Raw genomic sequence first — 16,234 nt, 5'->3', positions numbered from 1 at the left:
TCCCTGAAAGGGACTCAATGGCTCTTTTTCATAGCGTATTTATCAGTTACTCTCTGATGAAGCATGGTTATCTTAACAATTGCAGCTTCACCTGCCGTCTATATAGGGATCATCATATCTGGATGCCTCAGTCATGCCTGCTGTGTTGGAAATATTAATTATCGTATATTCTCTGAAAAACTGAAACTAACAAATTTTGTTTATCAGTGCTAATATTATATCATATTAATTTTTATTTTAAAAATAAATTTTATTTTGCTGAATTTTCTAATAATAATTTGGTTCATTCATCAATGTGGGTGTCCCCCTTTAAGACTGTTTATGGCAAAGAATTCCCCCCTTCCCAGAGTTTACAGGGTTAAACAACAATGCTGCCTCCCCTGGTGAATGGGGAAAAATGATTGTGGCAACATGGCCACAACATGATTGTGGAACAGATTTTAAAGTGGGGGATTTGGTTTATCTATCAACAAAGTTTTTGAAGACTGCTCAGCCCTCTTGAAAATTGTCTTGGAAATATTTTGGCCTGTTTCAGGTCTAGGTAGTACTAAACCTGGTGACTCTTTGGTTAGAATGCCCCATACCTGAAGACAGGTTCATCTGGTATTTCATTGTAGTCTTCTAGTACCTGCTTGCACCACCTCAAAGTGGGGGGGGGGGGGGGAGGAGGATCTGCCTATCCTAACAGATTATATTGCTGTTAGAAATGTTTCTAATTGAATATTTATAACTTATTGTTTTAATTAATGTCAAATTTGTGTTATATTGTTTTATTGTGTTGTGTGTATTGGCATCAAATTGCTGCTGGATGTAAGCCACCCTGAGTCCCCCCTCGAGGGTTGAGAAGGATGGGATACAAATGTTTGAAATAAATAAATAATAAATACCCCCATCATGGTGGGGGCTGATACCAACTTTGAAATTCAGTCCCTGTTGGACTTGTGACGACATTGTGGGAAATTACAATATTTGGTTCAATGGAAGTCAAAAGTGCCTCACTGCAATTGGGGAGATGCAGTACATGTTAGTGTGTCCAGGATTAAAAGACTTTTCTATCAGGCTTATCTACATAATTCTAAGGGTTAATATGTTCTTTCATTGTCTGTTGTTCTCTCTCTTCCCTGCAGGTGGTGGTTTGTTATTTGGAAGGGAGTTATTTCCAGAAGTCAGATCCAGCCCTGTGAAAGGGGCTGGACAGTCATCCTGACCTAAGTCTAGAATGCAAGAAAGGGGTGGGGGGGAGACAGGACTGGAGAGAACCACTGATAAGACATCTGACTTTTGTTTTGGGAACCATTTTGGGGCCTGAAGGGGGGTGCGTGGGTGAGAGATTTGTGAGCTATATAACCTGCAACACAAAAGATGCCATTAGAGCTGGCTTTTTTTTTTTGTATTCTGGTAAAGGGATAATAAAGACTTGGTTTCCAGTGAGTTGCTTTGTCTTATTCCAAGGTTTCCAGAACCTGACACCCTGTATCATGGAATTTAATTGATGGCCAAGATGAGTGTTTCTCAAACTCTGCTCCTCCAGGTGTTTTGGACTTCAGCTCCCAGAAATCCTAACCAACTTACCAGTTGTTAGGAATTGTAGGAGCTGAAGTCCAAAACATCTGGAGGAGCAGAGTTTAAGAAACACTGGTCAAGATTACTGGATGCTTTGTGCTCTTACTATTCCGTGTTGTTGTTTATTCGTTCAATCACTTCTGATTCTTCATGACCTCATGGACGAGCCCACGCCAGAGCTCCCTGTTGGCCGTCACAACCCACAGCTCCTTCAGAGTCAAGCCAGTCACTTCAAGGATACCATCCATCTTGCCCTTGGTCTGCCCCTCTTCCTTTTCCCTTCAATTTTCCCTGGCATCGTTGTCTTCTCTAAGCTTTCCTGTCTTCTCATTATGTGGCCAAAGTACTTCATCTTTGCCTTTAATATCCTTCCCTCCAGTGAGCAACTGCTTTATTTCCTGAAGTATGGACCAGTTTGATCTTCTCGCTTACTATTCCTATTTTTATAGATGTTAACTTCAAGAAATGTATTTTTTGGAAATAAGTGTCGGTCTTCAACTCACCCATCAATTTATGGGACCTCCTGAATTCCATAAGGTTTTCTTAGGCAAGGAATATTCAGAGGAAATTTGGCCAGTTCCTTTCTTTGAATATAGCCTACATTATTTGATTTTCATCGATAATCTCACATCCAAATATTTATCAGGGCTGATCCTGCTTAGCTTCTAAGATCAGACAGAATATGCTGCCATTTAGCCCCTTTACTTGGTAATTTTCTATTAACATTTATGCCTAAAACACTTTCATATCCTATGTACTCCTCTCTTCTTTTTTCTACTTTCTTTTCCTTTTGTTTTAATTATAATTTAAATGATAGTTTTAAAATATATTTGTTGGAACCCCCTCAAAAACTTCCTGTAAGAAAAGAGAATTCCAATGTGGGGATTTTATTCTTCAAATATTATATTATATTATACACAATTAACTAGATAACATGGAAACAAAAAAAATTCTTATGTATATGAATTAATATGTAAAAATTTGACAATACATTTCAGTTTTTAAAAAGGTCTGTGTGTGTGTGTGTGTGTGTGTGTGTGTGTGTCTATTTGGAGGCCTGGGCTTGTGCCGTCCGCCCAGATGCTATAAAAAATAAGACTGCGATGTGCTTCTCTCTATAACTGAGCAAACTGCAGTTGTTTATCTTGAAAACTTAAGATACTAAGCAACTGAGACTAGTACTGGTTTTAAACATCAAAAAGGAATATTTATTTACACAAAGTCCTTGAAGACTTGGCACAGTTCATACAGCTGCAAAATACAGTCAATAGATGAAGCTACAAAAATATTCTTTCTTTCCTATAGTTACAGAGGCAACCCTTTCTCCAGATGGCAGATAAGATTCTGGAATCTAAAACCCTAACCTAAAGCTGTTGTGGTTTAGAAAAAGGCAGTCTTTTCTCCTATCTATAACTTAAGGTCAGTCCTGAAGACAAAGTAGTCACGACTCTCTCTCTATAACTCAATCTTCTTAATGAAGCTTATCCATCTATAATATCTCAATACACAATAAACTATACTAACTCAGTATAGCTTAATACTTATCTATGGAGCATTATATACTATCTATAGCTTACTCAGTTTATAGTTTTTGCAATGGTTTTCCCAGAGCTAACTGCTTAGCCATCAGCACGTCTGAAATCTTTCCACAAACTGAAAAGGCAGGGGAGAATCTAAAATGGAGATCTTTCCCTGGGAGAAAAGGTGGTCCCTAAACTCAAAGAGCTGCTCTCTAAGCCAATGGTTGCAAAGAGGCCTGCAGACTCTGATACTATTAACCTTTAGGACTCTTGCAAAGATGCAGCAGCCCTGGGAGAAAATGCAAGAGGAAGCAACCTCAAGCAACTATAAAATAAGGCAAATCAGGCTCCTGGGAGACGGAACAGGGCTGGCTTTGCATTAACCACATAAAATAATTATAATGACAATATGGCTCAAACTTTTAGTTATATATTTTGCCAGTTTTTTAGTGGATTTTGTTAATTTTTCTATCTTGTTTCTACAGTCTCTTTTTTTCCTTGTATTTTGTGTTATTGTTATAAACCACCTTGAGAGCACTTATGGAGGAGGTGCTCAAAGGCAATATGTAAATGTCTTTATAAATACTATATATATATATATATATATATATATATATATATATGTTAATTGTGTTGCAGCCGCCTCCACAAATCAACTGTAGTGGTAGTATAAGCGGGAGTGTATAAAACCCACCAAGGAGCACATGGCCTCATGGGATGTATGTTTCACAGCTTTTTGTAGAGGATATGTGAACATTTCCTCGCTCTCAGCATTGTACACTGACATTAATGTAGTCTTCTATTAGAGGAAAGTCACAGTTGAATTGAATGAAAGGTCTTGTGAATCACCCCCTAACTTACGTCCAACCCATTTAATCTAGAAATAAGCATGAAAACAAATTTTTAGAAAACCTCAGCATTATATGCTGTTATTTTCATTCGCAATAATTTGCTTTTAAAAGGTGGAAACACTAAAGCGCCTTTTTATTAAAGAAAGTCAGGCTATATGTTTAATAAATAAAATCAATAATTTCCTTTAAATAAGCACACAGACCACCATCACTCCTCACCTGTTATTTAAGTAGTTTTTAATGAAACCTTTGATGGGCAATCTTGGAATTCAATAGAAAACTATTAGCTGTAGTTGCTGGATCAAGCAAATTAGGAGCAACATCTCTCTCTTGGCCTTTCTTCAACTTTGCCAGTAACTAGAGGCATATTATTGCAGGAGTGTAGAAGACCCACAGAGAGGTTACTAATCTGATATCGAGCCCCACATAAAATCCCAGAGCATTTTCTGCCACCCCCAGGCTTAGGCAAAGAAGCTCTATCCAGCTGAGCATTGATCCAGACCTCTGAACAAAGAGCTGATTTGAATTGCTAGCTCCTGAGAATTAATTCTGTAACTACTTTTTGCCCTTTGGGGAACATAACTCATTTATTCAGAGACTGAAAAAGGCTAATTTCCCTCTACAAAAGCCAAACACATATTGAAGCCAAGGTAATTCTTCTAAAATCTATGCCAAAAATGATTGTTAACAGGATTATTTCATAATGGCTCATGCCTGATGCCTCTCCCAGTCCCATCTGGTCCATTTTCAAATTTGACACTTCTATGAAAGCGAAAGAACAATTTTATCCTATTTCTTCTTCTGCATTATAACAAGAATACATTTGCCAATAATAATAATCATACTTTCAGTACTGATCTTGCTGCCAGATGAGTACATATTTTATATACCTTTCCAATTCACCTTATGCAGAAGTTAAAAAGAGTGATAAAGTGTACCGCTGTCCCTCAGCTTTCATGACAGTTAGAGGCACAACCCTGCTGTGCTGAAAATGGGAAAGCTGCTAATATCCCAGGGTGGTGGGGGAAATTGGGCACTGCTACTGTTATTTCTGGGAAAGGAAGACTACCTGCTGTAGTGCCAGGGGAAGAGGATGAGGAGCATTCCCCCAATACCGCTTCACTTACACTGTAGTCCCTGGCTCCTTCTGCTCTTTCTATGTGCTGTGAGCATCTGTTTTGCCCAGGCAAAAGAAGGGAGATACTGGGGGAGGCAGAAACACATCAAACGGGCTCTAAGTTCAACAGGGGAGGCCCTCCTCTCAATCCCACTACTGTCTCAAGCGTGGTTGGTGAGGATGAGAGAGAGAGAGGGCATTTTCTGTGGTGGCCCCCCAGCTCTGAAATACCCACCCTTCAATCCTTCTGTTCCAACCTGAAAACATGGATGTTCAGACAGGTCTTTGATTTTGAGTAGGCTGAATGGGCTCATATGAAACTGATACTTGCACCTTGTGAATTGACAACAGTTAGTATTATCTACTGTTGTTTTAAAATTGTTTTATTTTGATTTTATGCTACATGTGTTGATGGGGGTTGTTATAATTTTATGTGACTTGTTTTATACATTTGTACTGTTTTTACCTATTGTATGTTATATGTGCACCCTGGAGTGCCTTGTAAGCCACTTCATGATATAAATAAAGTTTATTATAAAACTATTATTAAATGGGAAGAAGAGAAGAAACTGGACCCCCATATTCTCGCAGTGTCACTTACCTTGCAGATTCTGGATCTTTTTCCTCTTCCTGTGAGCTGTGTGTTTCTATTCTTTCCAATATTTCTCTTCCTCTGGGCAAAGGAGAGCATTATTGCACACCAGAAGAGAAAAATGAAGTGGAGCATGAGCCTGGCTCCAACTCTTCTTGCATGCTGTGATTGTCTCTCCCATCGTCCCCAGGCAATGGGAGGTACTGGGCATAAGGAAGTGGCTGAACTAACCATGATAGACCAGGGGTTCTCAACCTGTGGGTCCCCAGACGTTTTGGCCTTCAACTCCCAGAAATCCTAACAGCTGGTAAATTGGCTGGGATTTCTGGGAGTTGTAGGCCAAAACACCTGGGGACCCACAGGTTGAGAACCACTGTGATAGACAGTGGTGGTGCTGAAGGGCCTTCAAACAGTGGTGGTTTACGATTGTTTAATTTTATTTTCTGTTTTTTGGAGTTGCTATTGGTTTTAGAAATAGCATATGAGACCAGACTAGAAATATGTTTAGTTTGGACTTTTACACAATTATGCTTTTCTATATATCCTGAATTCAAACTGGAAAGAGATTATTATAAAGTAGTTTCTAACTCATAAATAAACAAACAAATACACATATTAAGGAAAAATATGCACAAAAAAATGCAAGTACATTCATTGTGTTTTCAGTGTCTAGCGTGGCTATGAGAGAAAAAGCTTACAGGGAGAAAACAAACCCTTTGAAATGTGGTGTTGGATAAGAGTTCTATTGATATTACATACTGTTCAAAAAAATGCATGGGTTCTAGGGTAAGCCTGAGTTACCCTAGAAGCTGACATTACTAAAATGAGACTGTTGAATTTTGAATAGATCATGAAAAGGTGTGAATGATCAGAAAAGACAATAATGTTTTGTAAGGTAGAAGGCAAAGCAGTAGGAAAAGAAGAAAACATAATTATGAGTGGATAGACTTGTTCAAAGAAGCCATGGCCTTGAGTCTGTAAGAGCTGATCAGGACTGTTGATGACTGGGTGACTTGGAGGTCCTCTATTTGACAATAGCTGACAATAACAATATATAAAAATGCTTCTTAGGAATGAAAATTCCTTGTCCATGCTAAATAAAATGTATACAAAAATTACACAGGCCAACACAAAAAAATATTTCTGTTTGGTTTTTAGGCCTGTTTCTAGGGTTATTTGGAGTACTGATTCAGAAAATTGCATTTATAGACTGCATCAGATCTAGTGTCTTAGGACACAAAGATAGGCCTGTGTTACATCCCAAGTTATATTTTACATATTTATTTGAACTGTGGCTTGACTTCAGAGCCCTAGTTGGAAGATATCTGAACCACAACTGCCCAGGGAAACAAAGTGGGATGCCAAGGGCAGTATTCCAGCGGTTTGAAGTGTTTGTCAATTGATACATGAGACTTCTATCAATGCACAACCTGCCATTTGGAGCTCCAGCAACACCAAGGTGGTTGCTACAGATGCTCTGTGACTAGGATACCAGACTGTGGGCTCTAGTCAGTAACAACTCAGAGCAGGCCAATAACAATATAAAGTCATCCAAATGACAGCTCTGGCATTTGAAAGGATTACCAATGTGCAATTTAGCTGGGTTTTTGCAACCAAAGACCTTTCTGTTCCACTATCCTATCAATACAGAAAGCCAAGATGGCATCCACAACTGAGCTAAACCTTCCAGCTTCTCTCATCCCCGCTGAATGGAAACAGACGGTAAATGCAGGAGAATTGTCTTCCATTGCTTTGGGCTCTTGACACATAATCAATCTGAGAATAGGCAGCTGGGTTAGATTTAGTTGTTCACAAAGTCATATATTTCAAAAAGATTTTTTGTTCAGTGTACACTACCTGATAATTAAAGAGACAAAAGCACAGTGCCTCTTGCGTTTGATGTACCATTTATTGGACAGCATGAGGACTTCCAGGAGTGACTTTTGGTCCACTTTGGGTTTTAGAGTTCACACTTTAGCTATGAAATGAATTAGTCTCTTGAGCTTCTGATGGTGCTTTCAAATTTCTGGCTAAGATCCGATATCAGGAAACATCTGTCTATTACATAGCTCCATCTCCATAGTTATGTCTCCCAATGCAACCTCCAACTTACTTGTAAGTATTGTAGTCTTCCCAGCACAACAATGTCTATGTTTTCAGAGACTGTGAGAGTTATCTCCAGCTATTTTCCTGTAGCTGGATGCAATATTACAGGCACCTGCAGTGACCTTCAAGGATTCTTGGACATCTGTTTGGATGGCATCCTTGAAGTTTATCTAGCCAGAAGAAAATAGCTGGGTATAGTCCCAATTGTCTCCAACAATATAGAAATAAGTATATAGAATCCTGACTCCACATCAATTAAAAAAATTCTAAATAAGATGGCAGCTACTGTTTTATATATCTACATTTATCTATGTACTTCCCTTAGGATTGTAAGGCAAAAGCTATACTCTAGATTCAAATAAATGAACAAATAAATCTGGGTTCATAACAAATGTCTACTGTACTCTTGACATTAGAGCTGCACTCACAGATCCTGGTGGCATTCTATTTTCACTATTTCAGCAAGCAAAGTTCAACTGATTCCAGTATTAAAAACCCGAATATGAAAAGGAGATGCAATCTAGTCAAAGGTGTTTAGATTATCTACACTAATACATTATTGTAATATGTCTTCACATTGACTGTGAACTATGGGAATGCAATCACATGGTTTTCTTGGCAAAATTTATTCAGGGGAGGCTTGCCATTGCCTTCCTGTCAATCTGAGAATATGTGCCCAAGGTCACCTAGTAGATTTTATTCTGAGTAGAGGTTTAAACCCTTCTGCTATCAGAATCCTAATCCATCATTTAAACCACTACGCCTCCCTCCCTACCTCACTCCTCTACTAATTAGTTGAATTTATCTTTCCTAATATAGTGTCTTCCAGATTATATGAGCTGGGATCTGTACACCAAACACATGTGAATGGGGCCAAATTAATAAAAATTGCCTTTTGGGGTGTAAAGCAGAATGTTTCAAAATGATGGATCCAATAATGAAGCAGTATATTTCACAATGGCAACCAGTTCAAATTACACAAAAAGTTATTAATGGTTTAATGAGTTATGAAGTTTTACTAACAATTTTGAGGCACAAAAAAAATCTAAAAAATTACTCCACAGATGGAAAATATCTCATTAGGCAATATGTTGCAGGCTTGCCATTGTGCAAATGATTCAGGTTAGGAGCTGTTTGTACGTTGGTAGAGTAATCTACCAGTATTCATTTGAAATATATGCCCCCTAAAGTGGTAAGAAGGGTTTTATTAATTAGCAGTTCATAGTTGCAGAAATATAGTGATTTCAAATTGGGTCCATCCAGGCCCGTAGCCAGGATTTCGTTTCGGGGGGGGCTAAAAAATTTTCAGGGGGGGTTTCGGGGGGGGCTGAGTTTCGGGGGGGGCTGAGTCTGAGTGAAAGAGGGTCTAGCCTAGCAAACCTTTTGTATCATTACCCCAATACCCCCATACATATGGGATATATTGAGTATGGTGATCAAATCATGATATTAATAAACATAACAGTTTAAATAATGCACCAGTAAGGCCTTTTCGCGAACCACCATGAGAATTTCGGGGGGGGGGGGCTGAAGCCCCCCGAGCCCCCCCCCTGGCTACATGCCTGGGTCCATCTTTTTCAAACACCCTTATAGACAATTGAACCCAAAAAAACTTGTCACCATATATCATTTCCTAGTTGAGCAATATATTATGTGCTCATGCATTAGAAGTATTTAGTTTTTATTTGTTAATTTTGCATAGTTGCATTGTCAGTTTGAACTAAAAGAAGGTGTGATAGTTTATGGTGATCAGATATTCCTCACTTGCTTTTGGCTTTTGGCTCATAACTGAAGTTTCCAATTTATGAGTAACTGAATTTTGCAAGGAAAATCATTTCATCTTTTGCAGCATGATTCACTGTTCTTCAGAATTTTCACAGTAAATTTTTGTGGTTGCTCTAATTTACATCCAATAATATAATCTGAAATGTTTGGAGTTGAAAGGTGTGGTGCAAAGGTCACTTTATTGTCTCGTAAAACATTTCGAATGGCATTGTTTGGTTGCAGATATTCTTCACAAACTTGAAAGCATGAATCTCCACTCTAATCCATTGTCACTGTTGTTTTAAGATAGGTGGCTTGAAATACATTGAGAACATTACTCTCTATTGTAGACCTGATTGTAATGTAACAACAGGATTTGAGGCCTACATAGACCATTTTAACCTGTCTTTCCCTAAATATATACCACTGAGTGCCGGAGCATAAAGTCTGAAGAACATAAGGTGCCATCACATTTTGAATAATTGGAACAAGGACAAAAGGTAGAGTCATGGGGATTTGACAAAGGATTAACCTGTCTTTTATACTGTAAAACAGTAATGAACTCATTCATTACTGAAAGAGGTCCATGGTATCTCAAAGGACTAGGGAACAATGCTTTAAAGTTCTCATGCAGGTAACCTGCCAAATACTTAAGAAAATGGAAAAGTCTGAGACAGCTACCCATTATGGAAGAAGAGAAAAGACCTCACTGTCTGAAAAAGGAAAGCAGCTGGGGGTAATGATTATAATGAACACATTTTTTATTTAGTACCCTTTCTTCCAAAGATCCATAATAATAAGAGGAAAAGTGTGTTAAAACTCATATACTGAAAACTATAGGCATGGATCAGCATCAACCAAAAGCTGAAGCCCAGTCAAACAGCACTGTTTCAGATTCAGTCAAATGCTGCCTGAGGTGAAGTGGCTTCTTTTGAAGATATCAGAAATGAAGTTAGACTTTCAGCTATGGAGGAGCAGTGGGGAAAATAGTACAATTGAATTGGAATTTTGTGGAAATGGCAAGGGTTCCTTAGGATGGGTTTTACAAGGCATTTCCTAATTCCTGTGTTTTGGATGAAGGGGGGCAGGATGGGTCTATGAAATGACCATTATTCCAGCAGCAAGGACCAGCCATTTCAAAGTTCTATCACTGTCTCTAATTTCTATAAATTCTTTTCAATTCTGTCAGGAAATGAAACAGCAGCAATAACAGATGCATCCATTAAAAAGGAACATTTTAAACATATATCACACTAAGGTCTGCACATATTTGATTGCATTTTAGCAGGTGTAATCCCATCCTAAGGAGCTACACACATTTGATAGCACACACTAGAGAAATGACTGAGAAGAAATAATATTTTCAGGAGAACATGTTCACCGAGAGAAAAGTATAGGAGAGAAATTCAGAACTGTCTTTCATTATTATTTCATACAACAGAAATAGTACACACGTTTCTGTTTATTCTCTCCCCAAATGATAGTTCTTCCATATTCCAAACCTAAATATAAGTCACATGTTCTCTTTCTGTTGTGAGTGGCAAAGTGTCTTTGTGACTAGATGTAAGCTTGGAACCCATTCCAGAAATCTACTTCGTGCTGGCAAAGAACAACTAGTCAGCAGTGGCTGTTTGTTGTGCAGTCGTGCTGTACTGTTGATGCTTGACTTAATTGTTTCCCAGATAGCATAGCTACATTGAATGCACAATTGGTCACACTGCACTTTATTGGCCTCTCTGCTATCAGGAAGCTAGCCCATTTCTCTTTGCTTAAAATTTAATCAGAGGGTTTACAGCTCATGAACATTTCAACAGAAGCAGACAGACCTCAGAAACTTTGTGCATTTTTATATAATTACCATTAATGGACAAATGTCATTTTTGCTATATTATGTGCAGCCAGGTTTCCTAGCAGTTGAATTGCCCCGAATTTCAGCTGTTTGATAAGTAAATAGATTGCAAGTGAAAACTGTTGTCAGAGCCTGTCAGAAAAGTACAATTAGCCTTATTTCATGATAATGCAGTGAAAAATAAAAAGGAAAGAAAATTGCCAAATATGGTGGACTAGTAGACTTGTATATATGTATGTACGTATGTATGTACTGTTATTCGGCCTCCTCAAGGAATCACAAGCTATCAAACAGACAAAACAATATAAACAATTCAAACAGTTTCAGGTTAAAATCAATGAACAATTTAAGCACGATAAAACCTTTAAAAAAGCACCGACCTTCTATACATACTCTGCCATGGTGCAACTTTTGGCCTTTTAAAATGCCAGGGCAGAGAAATAGTAGTGGTGGCTAGGGATGGCCAACTTGTTGAATTGGCTTTCTTCTCTCTGCAGAATTACTCTTACTTTATACATGGGTCATATAATAAATCTCTTTTATGACACAAAACCTACCCTTGCCTCATACATGTGGTCAGTTTATCACATCACCAACATAGGTACTCAAAGTTGAATATGATTGTCTTCAAGGGTAGAGTCTTGGTAGTAGGCGTATTCTGAATCGGCATGGTGTTTCACAATGAGGACATAGATTTCCAGATGGAAAAATTGTCCTGACAAGGGTTTGCATGATGTACCTTCCTCTTGGCACATTCCCCCTGTCTCCCTCTATTTGTGCCTCCTCAACATTCATAGCACTGTTGGTAACAGCTGATGTCTAGTTAGAACACTCAAGGGCCAGGCCATCCCTGTTCTCAGTGTTTATTCAACATTTTTTTTAGGTTGTATAGTGTTTCCACAAGCCATTATAAAAGTCTATTTTAATTCAAAAATTAACATTATGTATTACTTAGGCTATCCCTCATTGTCCGAGTAGGATAGTCTTCCAAGATGAGTGTACTGGGGGTAGGCCCGGAGGTGACTGTGGAGCCCTATTCTTGATCTGCATATTCTCCTGCAGTGAGGGTATTGGTTTCCAGGTGAAAGGCAGTCCCAGTTGGGGTTGGCTTGACATGCCTTCCTCTTAGCACGTTTCTTTCTTTCACCCTTCATTCATGCCTCTTCAAATTCTACAGCACTGCTGGTCACAGCTAACCTCCTGCTGGAGTGCTCAAGGGCCAGGGCTACCCAGTTCTCAGTTCTATGCCAGAATTTTTAAGGTTGGCTTTGAATCTCTTTTCCTGCCCACCAACATTCCATTTACCCTTCTTGAGTTCGGAGTAGAGCAACTGCTTTGGGAGATGGTGGTTGGGCATTTGGAAGATGTGGCCGGTCCAGAGGAGTTGATTGCGGAGGACCATCACTTCAATGCTGGTGGTCTTTGCTTCTTTCAGCATGCTGACATTACGTATTATACATTCCTGAAAGATTCGCTCTTTACTACTTTGTTTAATAATAACACCCACCCTACAATTTGCCAACTACTTTGAAACTTTTTGATCTTGATCTTGAAATTGACTAATGAACCAATTCAGCTACAAATGGTAGGCCAGGGAAGGGCAACTCCAGAGGGGGCATTTCTCCCCTCTGGCCTCTCACACAGGCTACATCCCTCTACAGCACTTCCAAATATCTTTATGACTGCTGGAATCCTTGCCAAAGTAGCAACACAAAGTACTGTCACGTCACTTTCTGAGACCATTTTAAGAGGGAGTCTGTTGAAAATAGATGTTTTGGGGGCTGTTGGAGGTTCCTGGGGGATTCCTGTCTGGAACTGGGAGCAGTTTTGCATGCTTTTTGAGCTTTCCGTGTGGGTTTGGAGGTGATTTCAGAGCTGCAAAATTGGAATCTGGGTGTCATGTGCTCCACTTTACCCACCCCATGCAATAGGTCAATTTAAATTAACATTATCTTTTCCCTCTTCGTCCTGGCATTTTAGATTTTTTTAAGTCCAACAAATAGGTAAATTGTGAAACTTAGACTGTTCAATTCACAGTAGTCACAAAATTAAGCAATATGAAATAAGTTCTGTACAGTCTTTTAGTGATGTCGTTGTATGTTCATGAATCAGCCTCCCACGACCGGTTTCGGCCTTTGCTTTAGGCCTTCTTCGGGTGGTCTGTAATTTTACATACATAAATACATTTTACAATTGTATAGGTTGAACATAATGAAATAGAATGCATTTAGAAATACTTACAAAGTTCAGTCTTTTACATATGTTCTCATAAGAGATACTTAAGTTTTTTTGCAATGGGATCTAGGTAAAAGGAACAAATTGTGGCTATTAACATTTAGACGTTACATATATCAAAATAAATGTTTTACCAATATATTTCACCAAATAGGTGTATACTCACAAGATACTCTGCTTCTAAGTTTGATTCTAATAGCGAGTATGAACAGGATCTGGGGGTTTCCTCTATTTAAAGAGGAAAATGCACATCAGATGTAGAGGAGACAGAGAAGTTAATTAAAGGCTCATTTAAAGTTATAGGTGTGGAGGAAGTCACCACTAGATGGCGTTGTGAGTGATGTACTCCCCAGGGATGTGTAGTATACAAGGGATAATACAGAAAATCTCAAGGTTATATATAGCAACTGTATGAATTGTATTCATTAAGACCGTGTGGGTGTTCCGTCCGTAATCTGAAGATCCAATATGTTTCCCTTTGTAGGAGTTTAATGTTAAAGTCCGTGGGAGGCTGATTCATGAACATACAACGACATCACTAAAAGACTGTACAGAACTTATTTCATATTGCTTAATTTTGTGACTACTGTGAATTGAACAGTCTAAGTTTCACAATTTACCTATTTGTTGGACTTATTCATTATGTTATCTTTATAAGTGGATTATTGGTGTTTAACCTGTCTACTAAGGAACCCATTCATATTGTATTTTAGATTTTTTTCCCATATAACAATATGAATTAGCCTCCCAAAAATAATGTCTCTTATTGGTCCACACTCAATAGATCCCATTGAATAATGTCTTAGGGTTTTGATCTAAAGGGTAAAGGATTGCATTTCTTTGCTTTCATCACAGTTGGCCGCTGTTTCTTGCAAGTCTCATTTAATATAAGCAGGTATAGCTCACATTATTTTTCAAAAGAAGATTCCCCTCCCCCCAATATTTCAGAAATAAATTTTTCAAAAAGACCTGGGTGATACTTATAATTTAGTTATTTAGAAGCTTCTTCCAAGAAGTTCTCCATGCTCTCTTGTAATATATTTTAAGATTTAATTGATATAAAACAAATCCTATTGGTTGCTTTGAGAGGCAGCTCTAATATACAGATGTCATCATCTAAAGTTGCATTAAAACTGTGACTAAATTAGGCACATAGGATCTACAGCTCTTATCAGAAGAAGTGGAGGCACTTGCTCCCATTGTCTTATGATGCTTTATTTTCTCTCCTAGCAAAAGATATATATCAAGAACACTGGGACCTGTAGTTCTTTGGATGCTAGACTATGTGTCATTTTATGCATGGTTGCAGTTGTGTATTTATGTTGTGATAGCTTTTATGTTTATGTATTGTTTATTTTATGTTTAGCACTGGTAGTGCTTCTGTGAACCATCCCGGGTCCCTTTGGGGTGATGGTGGTGGGGTATAAATACAGTTTGTAAGTTTATATATGTCAAAGGGAGAGGGACAGTATCACCTTATTACACGATCTACAATCTAAGCTTAATTATCTATTATTTAAAGATGACTGCTAAGCTGGGAACCAGCAGGCAGCATGTTGCTTGAGACTGCTCTTCTGGTTTGCTCCAACCAATCCAAAATACCCCATTTTTAATTAGATCCAACAGGATCACAATATTGAGATAATAAATACATACATAAAAGGTGTATTTCTATGAATAACTTCAGATTTGGTTTACAATTTACCCTCATTTCTCCCCTCATATCAACAGGTACTACAGTTTGGATTGGCCATCTCTGGACCTCCAGGTTTTGGGGAAATTCAAATTCCACCCCCCACCCCCCACCACACACATAGAGGCCCTGAGTTCATGGATGTTCAGTGAGCAAATATGCCTCATAACTTCCTATCATGGAAATATTGATTTTGATCTGACAGCATTGTAAAGCAACACAAATGTATTTTTCAGTACATTAGTCTACTTTGACAGGTAGATAGCTCCATCCTGTTTTTGAGCATTTTTCCTGCCTAAATGTAGTACCTTACACTTATCTCTGTTGAAGTTCATTTTGCGGATTTTAACTGAACTTCCCTATATATATATATATATATATATATATATATATATATATATATCCTCATCTCTGAGGTTTTAGGCCCCTTCTACACTGCCCTATATCCCAGGATCTGATCCCAGATTATCTGATTATCTGCCATCCAAATCATATTTAAAGATGACAAACAATATCAGACTAAGGACAGAACTATGTGACACTATTCTATTCGCTCCTTTTCCAGGATGAAGAATAACTGTTGGTGAGTACTTTTTGTGTTGAATCCAACAAGCAGCTCCAAATCTATATTACAAGAAAACTCTGATCCACATTTTATCTGCTGTGTGCAAGAATAGCATGTGGAACTATTTTCCTATGATTCTAAGATATACCACAGTCACAGCATTTCCCTGTTTTACCAAGCTTGCAACTCTATTTGAAGAAGAAGTTGCATTGGAAGGATTTGTTTTTGAGAGACCAATGTTGGTTCTTAATAACCACAATTTTCCTCCCAGTGCTCCCAAACTGACTGTTTATTTGTTCTAGAACTTTTCCTATTGCTGACTGGTTCCCTCCTCCCCACCTTGTGAACATGGGGACAACTCACACACTTCTCCAATCTT

At 38.3% G+C, this 16,234-nt stretch overlaps 1 long non-coding RNA gene across 1 annotated transcript; it reads right to left on the bottom strand.

Moving 5' to 3' along the window:
* Positions 1-13,366: 13,366 nt before the first annotated feature.
* On the bottom strand, positions 13,367-13,694 carry LOC137095958 (uncharacterized). The gene is made up of 2 exons (XR_010909102.1): positions 13,604-13,694; positions 13,367-13,522 (listed from the first exon to the last, which is right to left on the bottom strand). It is a non-coding gene; the product is annotated as an uncharacterized lncRNA (long non-coding RNA).
* Positions 13,695-16,234: the final 2,540 nt, after the last annotated feature.

This window comes from Anolis sagrei, chromosome 1, assembly GCF_037176765.1.
Source record: "Anolis sagrei isolate rAnoSag1 chromosome 1, rAnoSag1.mat, whole genome shotgun sequence".
In the NCBI taxonomy this organism is placed as follows: Eukaryota; Metazoa; Chordata; class Lepidosauria; order Squamata; family Dactyloidae; genus Anolis; species Anolis sagrei.
This window is presented reverse-complemented; position numbering and strand designations above follow the sequence as displayed.